A 9,750-nucleotide genomic window follows, 5' to 3' on the forward strand; every position below is an offset into this window, starting at 1 on the left:
ATGTGTTGGTGAAGTGGATGAATTGCTCAACCTCCTTGCGGGAGGACGAGGTGGCGCCAAAGCAGTCATCAATGTAGCGGAGGAAGAGGTGGGGAGTGGTGCTGGTGTAATTACAGAAGATCAACTGCTCTACATAGCCAACAAAGAGACAGGCATAGCTGGGGCCCATACGTGTGCCCATGGCTACCCCTTTGGTCTGGAGGAAGTGGGAGGATTCAAAGGAGAAATTGTTAAGAGTGAGGACCAGTTCGGCCAAACGAATGAGAGTGTCGGTGGAAGGGGACGTCTGGAGAGGAAAAAACGGAGGGTTTGGAGGCCCTGGTCATGGCGGATGGAGGTGTAGAGTGATTGGATATCCATGGTGAAGATGAGGCGTTGGCGGCCAGGGAAACGGAGGTCTTGGAGGAGGTGGAGGGCATGGGTGGTGTCTCGAACGTATGTGGGGAGTTCCTGGACTAGCTGGGATAGGACAGTGTCGAGGTAGGTCGAGATGTGGAGTTCAACAGTTTCCTCATTTCCCCATCCCCCACCTCACCCTAGTTCGAAATTTCCAGCTCAGTAACTGTCCCCATAACTTGTTCAGACTTGTCCGACCTGCCTATCTTCGTTTCCACCTATTCACTCCACCCTCTCCTCCTTGACCTATCACCTTCATCACCTCCCCCACTCACCAATTGTACTCTATGCTACTTTCTCCCCACCCCCACCCTCCTCTAGCTTATCTCTCCACGCTTCAGGCTCACTGCCTTTATACCTGATGAAGGGATTTTGCCCGAAACGTCGATTTCGAAGCTAATTGGATGCTGCCTGAATTGCTGTGCTCTTCCAGCATCACGAATCCAGAATCAGGAGAATCGATGTTCAGACATTTCTGATGAAGTGTGGATACATGAAATGCTCCTCAACTACTTCTTTACAGGCTGTGCTTTTCTAGTGCTACACGTTTCGAGTGTGACCTCCAGCATCTGCAGTCCTCACTTTCTCCGAGCGTCGTAGACTTAGTCTATGCGGAATTCAGTTACACCAGAATGGATGAGGCCACTTACCCCTGAAGTCTGATATGCAATCACATTCACACGCCAATCAGCACCTCAAGCGTATAACACTGTACCCAGATTCGGGCATGCAGCACCACTACCCAGAGACACAGAAACAAGATCAGTCCATTCAGCACCTCAAGACTGTTCGACAAGAACAGAAAGAGTCCACAAATAGACTGGCATATGTGGTGTACTGGAGTAACAGGAAACCCTTTCGCCCCTCAACCCTGCATTCATTAGCAGTAACGTCAGGGATGATCTGATGTAGGCCTCGATATCCCTTTCATCCCAGTTCATTGTCGCCCTCAACTCTCTGATGCGTCAAAAACCATTGACACCCTCTTCCCCCCATCCCACCAAACATTTCAGTGATATAGCTCCTGTAACTGTCTGGGATAGGGACACCGCATTATTTACTAACCTCAGAGAAGGAAATGTTCCCCACACATGTACGTTGGCGTATTGACGTGAACAAAGATATGAACACTGTGTAAGAATGACTGGCAATAACATCACAGCAGGATTTGACTGAGCAAGGTGTCAAGGAACCTGAACTAAAAATGAACTTAATGGGAATTAGGTGTAAACTGGTTGGGTAATTCATAACACAATGTGGCTGGTGGAGGTCAATCCTCTCAGTCCCTGGATATCTCTGTGGGCGATCCTTAGAGTGGCTTGTTTGGAACAAACATCCTCAGTTGCTTCGTCAATGTCTTTCCCTACATCATACAATCAGAGTTGAGCATGTTCAGTGACTATCACACAATGTTCAGAACAATTTATCACGACACAGGTGCTAAAGTGTCAAAACCTGGACGACATTCAAACGTGTGCTGTTAACGTGTAGCAAACATGCATGTAACAGTACCGTTAGACCCTGCACATTTCCACAGAAAATAAAGAGAAGCGCATGTACCATCTCAAGCTGGTTTCACAGGAATGTGAGAAAGCCCTACAGCCGATCGAAACTATTGGATATGAAGAGGCACAACCCTTTCACTATCTCCTACCTAATACACAAGAAGACACTTGTTTTTAAACTTCAAATGTTAAAGCAAAAGGATACAGGCAGGAGACTGGAAGAACACAACAAGCCAGACAGCAGCAGGAGGTGAAGAAGTCTATGCCTTGCATATAACCATTCTATAAGACTGGGGGGTGGGAGTAAGGGAGCTACTGATAAAGAGGCGGGTGAGGGAGGAGGACGCAGTGTGGTGAGGTGTGGATGGCTGAAGAGAGATAGAATATACCATCAGGCTTGTCGATGGGAGGACTGAATCCGGTTGGTGGCTGGAAAAAGGTTTGATCAGAGGTATGGAAGTAATGGAACGGGCTGGGAAAGTAGTCGGGGGATTGGAAGGGAGACTATTTGAAGTTGGAGAACTCACTGTTGATTCCTCCAGGCTGTAGGCTTCCCAGGAGGAAGATGTAGTTTGTTCCTCCAATTTGTGGTTTGGTTCGTTGTGGCAATGGAAGAGGCCAAGGAAGGCAGTGTTGTAAAGGGATAGGGAGCGAGAACTGAAATAGGCAGTGACTGGGAGGTCAGGTCAGCGTTGATAAGGCCAGCTGAGATGTGCAGCAAAACATTCCCTTCGTTTACGTTTGGTCTCCCCGATGTAGAGAAGACCACATCCTGAGCACCAGATACAGTACATTAGGTAGGATCTTACCACCTAGCACATATTCCACAAGAGCCATTCGCTTGCTAATCTTTGTGTCACACTCCTCACCCATTCCTCCAGTTCCCCCCACCCGAAACATCCCCTGCAACTGGAATAGAGCATCACCTATCAGCACACCACTTCCCTCACCTCCCTACAGAGCTCTCCGTGTCTATCCAGGTGAGACAGAGTTTCACCTGCCTCTCTTCTCTCCTACTTTACTGCATCCTCCGCTCCTGATATGATCTTCTCACGACCCATTTCAATCCCCCTTCCCAATCCCTTTCTGATATTACCATTCGTGGGCTCCTCTGTTGCCACGGTGAGTCAGATCGCAAATTGGAGGAACAACACTTCATTGTTCGTCTGGGCAGCCTATAGCTCGAAGGACACATTAATGAGTTCTGCAATTTGACATAGCCTTCCCAGCCATGCACCTACACCATTTCAAGTCCATCTCCTCCCTTCCATTCCGCCTAACAACACTTCTTTTCATTTACCAACCGGATTCTCTCTCATCGACCAACCATATTGCATCTATCACTTGTGTCCACCTATCCCTACTTCAGCAACCTGCTGTTCTTCCCACCACAAACATTTGCTTCTCTCTTTATCTGCAGATCCCCCAACTCTCACCCTCAGACAGGAAGAACGGTTAGACCTAAAATGATGACTTCTCCATCTCCTGATGCCGCCAAGCTAATGGTTTTCTTCTACCCTCTTGTTCGTCTGATAATACACAGGAAGATAAGGAGACTACTCAGTACATCACGCTGGTAGGCAGGAACTACGAGTCAGCCAATAAAGTATATCGTTTTGGATACTGCTGGTGGGGACAGCCTACCAGGAAAAAGCCATAGCTGTCAGGTCTCTGGCACTGAGCATAGCACAGTGATCAGAATGGGTGGGGGGACAATAGGAAAACGCTACTGGTATGGGACTCAATACTTAGACGGATTGACAGTAGAATGTGTGGTCAGGAACGGGACTCCCGGAAGGTATGTTGCCTTCCTGGTGCCAAGGTCAGGAATGTCGCTGATCGAGTTTTCAAGATTCTGAAGGGGGAGAGTGAACAGCCAGAAATCGTGGTACATTATGGCGCCAATGATATAGCCAGGAAAGGGACTGAGGATCTTAAAAGTTACTACAGAGACTGAGATTGGAAGCTGAAGAGCAGGACGGGTAGAATAGGGATCTCAGGTTTGCTACCGGTGCCACGATATAGTGAGATGAGGAACAATCAATCAGTGAATGCAGCTTAACACGTGGCTGAAGGACTGGTGCAGGAGGGAGGACTACAGATACGTAGACCATTGGGATAAAATCTGGGGAAGGTGGGACATGAACATGAAGGAAGGGTTGCATCTGAACTGGATGGATAAAAATGTCCTGCTGGGAGATTTGCTCGTGCGATTCGTGAGGGTTTAAACTAAATTGGCAGCGGCATGGGAATCAGAGCCACATGTCTGAGAGGTGGTCAGTTGCAGACAGGACAGTGACAGGATATATTGAATCTATCGGAAGGTTTCTTACGCAATTAAACCAAGGGATCAGTTAAAGTGTGTCTGCTTTATTGCAAGGAGTGTTCGGCGTGAGAGTGACGAACTCAGAGCATGGATCTGGACTTGGGGCTACAATGTTGTGTCCATAACGGAGACGTGGGTTTCACAGGGGCAGGGATGTTTGCTTGATGTTTCAGGGTTTAGAACTTTTAAAAAGAAAAGAGAGGGAACAGCCACCGCATTGTGTTTTCTAGAGACCACTTAATAGCAGGAGAGAGACTGAAGATCTCATAGGTGGGCAGATTCTGGAAAAATGCAAAAGTAGCAGGATTATTGTTATGGGTGATTTCAACTTTCCCAATATCAAGTGGAACCTCCTCAGTGCAGATGGATCGCATGGAGCCTTTTTGTCAGGTGTGTTCAGGAGGGTTTCCTTACTCAGTGTCAAGACAGTCCGATGAGGGGAAAGGCCAATTTGAATTTGGTGCTCGGCAATGAACCAGAACAGGTTTCAGATCTCACGGTGGGAGAGCACTTTGCTAAAAGTGATCACAACTGCCTTACATTTAGCATAGTCTGGGAGAGTGAAATGTGCGGTTACCGAGGAAAGGTATTTAATTGGGGAAAAGGAATTTATGTCCCTATCAGGCAGGAGTTGGGAAGTACAGACTGGGCACAATTTTTTCCATTGGAAGGGCACAGCAGACATGTGGTGACTATTTAAGGAGTCATTTTTGTGAGTGACGAACAAATCTGTTCCTCTGAGCAAGATAAGAAATGGTAAGATTAAGGAACCTTGGATGACGAGAGCAGAAGAGCTTCTCGTCAAAAGGAAGAAGGCGGGTTACTTAAGGTCGAGGAAGCAAGGATCTAACACAAGTTTAGAGATTACAGGCTTGCTTGAAAGGAGCTCAAAAATGGATTGAGGAAAACCAGAACGGGGCACGAAGAAGGCTTGGCAAGAAGTATTAGGGAGGATCCAAAGGCGTTTCACTCCTACGTGAGGAATAACAGAATGATTCGGGAGAAGGTAGGGCCGATCAGGGATAGTGATGGAAACTTATGCGTGGAGTCTGAGCAGAAAGGAGAAGCCCGAAAAGATTTTTTTTTGGCTTCGGTTTTCACCAATGAAGGATAACTTCTTGCAAATGAAAACTTAGAGGAGCTAGGATACAATCATGACCAGATCAAGGTTGATGAAGATGATGTGCTAGAAATTTTTTGAAAATATTGAGATTGATAACACCTCAGGGCCAGAATACATTTATCCAAGGCTGCTCCGGGAAGCGAGAAAGGCAGTTGCAAAGCTGCTGGCAAGGATTTGTGCCTCCTCAGCCCCCATGGGAGTCGTACCGGACTATGGGAAGGAGGCAAATGTTGTTCCACTTTGCAAGAAGGGTAATAGAGAAATCCTTGGCAATTGGTCAGCGAAGTTGTGCAAATAATCCTGAGGGATAGTATTTATGACTATTTGGCAAAGCATAGTGAGATTAAAGGCAATCGGCATGGCTTTGTGAAGGGCAAGTAATGCCTCACAAATATTATTATGTTCTTAGAGGAGGAGACAAGATAGGTCGACATAGGTCGAGCAGTAGATGCACTCTATATGCATTTCAGCAAGGCATTTGACAGGGTTCCCCATGGTAGGCTCATTCAAAAAAGTCAGGAAGTATGGTAGACAGGAAGAGTTCGCTATTTGGATTCAGAATTGGCTAGCGCACAGAAGGAAGAGAGTGGTTGTGGACAGAAAGCATTTGGTCTGGAGGTCAGTGTTGAGTGGGGTCCTGCAGGGCTCTGTTCTTGTGCCTCAGCTCTTAGTAGTGTTTATAAATGACTTGGATGAAGAAGTTGAGGAGTTGATTAGTAAATTTGCAGATGACATAAAGATTGGAGGTGTCACCAATAGTATCAAGGGATACTGCAGGCTGCAGCGCGACACAGACAGAATGCAGAGCTGGGCTGAGAAATGGCAGATGGAATTCAACCTGGATAAATGAAAAGTGGTACATTTTGGAAGGTCTAGCTCGAATGTTGAATATAGGATTAAAGACAGAATTCTTGGCAGTGTGGAGGAACTGAGGGATCTGGATGTGCAAGTACATAGATCCCTCAAAGTTGCCACCCAAGTGGATGGGATTGTTAAGAAAGCATATGGTGTTTTGGCTTTCATTAACATGGGTATCGAGTTTAAGAGCTGCGGGGCTTTGCTGTAGCTCTACAAGTCCCTAGTGAGACCACACTTGGAATATTGTGTCCAGTTCTTGTCGCTCCACTGTAGGAAAGATATAGAGGCTTTGGAGCGCGTGCAAAGAAGGTTTACCAGGATGCTGCCTGGACTTGAGGGCTTGCCTTATGAAGAAAGTTTAATAAGCTCAGACTTTTCTCTCTGGAGAGACGGACGAAGAGAGGATACCTAATCGAGGTGTACAAAATAATGAGAAGAATAGATCGAGTCAAGAGCCAAAGACTTTTCCGCAGGGCAGTATTGACAGATACGAGAAGTCACAGTTTGATGATATTAGGGGGAAAGTGTAAAAGAGACATCAGATGTAAGTTCTTTATGCAGAGAGTTGTAAATGCTTGCAATGTGTAGACAGCTAAGGTGGTGGAAGCGAAGTCATAGGAGACATTTAAGCTCACATGAATAGCAGTAAGTTGAGGGATGCATAGGTTAAGTTACTATATTTTACATTAGGATTAAGTCTCGGCACAACATCGTGGGCCTAAAGGTCTGTTCTGTTCTGTACCTTTCTATGTTCTACGTTCTAAAGTGATCATCACTTTCTTATTTCCTAGTTCCATCCAAATGACTTCACTGGACGTACTGTCATGAATATCCACCCTAAGCACAACCATAATGCTATCCCTAATCAAAAACGCCACTCAGCTTCGTCTCTGATTCCCCCTTTCTATACTTCCTCTTACATCTATACCCTGGAACATTACGCTGCCAGTCCTATCCATTCCTGAGCCACGTTTATGTTATGCCCATGATATCGCAGTCCCATAATTAAAGTCATACCAGTTCCCTTTCCTGTCAGGCCTCTTTCAATGAAATAAATGCATTGTAACTGGTCAGTCGTACCTCATTCTGTGACTTACCCTTGCCTGCCTTGTCTGTTTGATTTCTGGACAGTATCAGCCTCAGAATTCTCTCTTTTCTCAATGTCTTTGGATTTAACCCCACTTCCTCACTGGTTTAATGCCTCCCGAGTAGCATCAGAAAATCTTCCATTCCAATTCAGATACAATCCGTCCTTCTTATGCAGGTCAATTCTACCACTGCAGAGATTCCAATGATCCAAAAGCGGGGAACCTTCTCCCTTGCACAAGATCCTTCGGCACACGTTTATCGTCTCTATCCTAATATTCCCATTCTCAATAGTATGTGGCATTGGGAGCAATCCAGATATTATTACTCACAGGAAACTACTTTTTGTCTTCCTTGCCTGGGCTTGTATAACCTTCAGGTTAACATACCACCAGTTATCTCTCCCTAATGAAAGAGCAGCCTTACGGTCTGCTAGGCCATGTTGTCTTTACCTTTTACACATGATGCCACAGTGCCTCGGGGGTGGAGAGGAGAAATGCTGAAGGTGGTGGATAGGACACTATTCAGGCACAGTGCTTTGTCCTGGAGGATGTTCACTTTCTTTCATATTGTTGGGAGCTGCACTGATGCAGACAAGTGGAGGATCGTCCAACACAACCTGTTGTGACGTTATATATAGCAAAGATACATTGGGGAATCAGGGGTTTAGAGAAACTGAAATTGTCCTCCTTGTAGCAAAGGAAATTGTGGAGAGCTGTGAGACACACGTTTACAAAAGATATACATCAAGTTGATAAACTTAACACTCATCAGCTCATCATAAAAGGATTACTGGACAGATATTGAAGATTTCGTGGAGATCTATTTAGAAAATGGTTCGATTCAAAGGAAAACTTTTATGCAGCAAATGAGAACGAACTGGAAAACAATACTCGTACACAATGCAAATATCCCTGTTCTGATTAATTGTGTAATTCTGTTAGAGTTTGGCGTTGGAATTACTGCGGTTACCATCTGAATGTCCACCTGTAATAGAAGTTTATAAAACCGTCACTGTCAGTTAAGATTGGAAACTCAAACCATCCCCTCCTCCTGCCGCAGGATGACTGGAGACATTACCCCGTGTGGACATCAGCAGTCAATACAGGGGAAAATCTACGTGGGTTTCTATGGGTTTGTACCTTGGGACTTCATGTGACTGACCAGAACAGATTTTTGACACATGGAACAGAATATTCCAAGAGGTGATGAGATGCAATGAGCAGGATTTGCTTCATTTCATTCCTTCCGAGCTGCTGCTGCACCTCACAAATAAGACATTGGGTGTGAAAGACGAATGCATCCTGATGGGCAGGTTATCGCCATTCTGAAGAATGGTCAGCAATGCCCTTGCAGTCATTCCATAGAGTATCCCGGGCTCACTGCCCAGAGCTCCCAGGAAATGTTTAGAAGAATGAGGTGGGAAATCTCCGAGAAAAGCATAACATTAATGTTCCAATAGTAGAGAGATATTCACAGGAGAAGTGAGCAACAAGTTCGAAAATGGAATATAACTTGGGAAGTGGTGAAGTTGTTCATTTTGGGGAGATAATAAAAGAACAGCGTACTAGTTAAATGGCATAAACTGTAGAAAGCAACAGGTAATTGTGCAGAAAGCACAGAAAGCCAGCATGCAGTTACAACAGGTCGTCATCAAGAAGGTGAATAAGAATGTTGTTCCTTATTTCAAAGGGTTTGCAGTGTAAGTGTCCGAAGGGCAACTGTCCGAAGTGCGAATGAGACCGCATATGGAGTAATGTAAGACGGTTTGGTCCGTTTATTTGATGAAATGCATCAAGTCATTGGAGGCATTTCAGAGAACATTGTCTGGGATAATCCCTGATTTGGAGGGATTATCATTTAAGCAATGGCTGTTGAAGTTGGGAATCTTCCCCCTGGATCTTGGGAAAATGAGAGGTGATCCGATGGAAAAATATGTGATTCTTAAGGGGTTTGAAAGGGTAAATACTCAGAAGATGTTTCCAAACATGATGGTGTCCAGAACTAGATTCTGCGTCATTTATGGAATCAGTGGTTCTGTTTCGGATTCATCAGGCTTACGGCAACACAGACACGGGTAGGGGGTTTCTGTAGCAATGGAGCTGGGGTGAGGAGGAGATAAGCAACATCTAAGAGATTGTAATTTCTGGTGTTTGTGATTGTGTAGAAGTCTGATCAGAAGCTTACCTTGCGGTCAGAATTTAGAGGAATATTGTGCAGAGCGTAGTTCTGCCTCAGAGAAATCCCAGTCAGAGGGAGAGGTTCAGCTGCAAGGGAAATGAATTTGTAATAACAACTGAACGCATTAGGTTCAAACATTGGAACGTTTCATTGGAAAAACTTGCACTGAATCAGGTAGAAAAAAGCGTGATAAGCCATTTGATAACTGTAACAGTTCAGCAATGGACAGAGGTTCGAATAGATTAGATTACATACAGTGTGAAAACAGGCCCTTC

The sequence above is a fragment of the Chiloscyllium punctatum genome, chromosome 31 (assembly GCF_047496795.1).
Source record: "Chiloscyllium punctatum isolate Juve2018m chromosome 31, sChiPun1.3, whole genome shotgun sequence".
NCBI classification, from domain to species: Eukaryota; Metazoa; Chordata; class Chondrichthyes; order Orectolobiformes; family Hemiscylliidae; genus Chiloscyllium; species Chiloscyllium punctatum.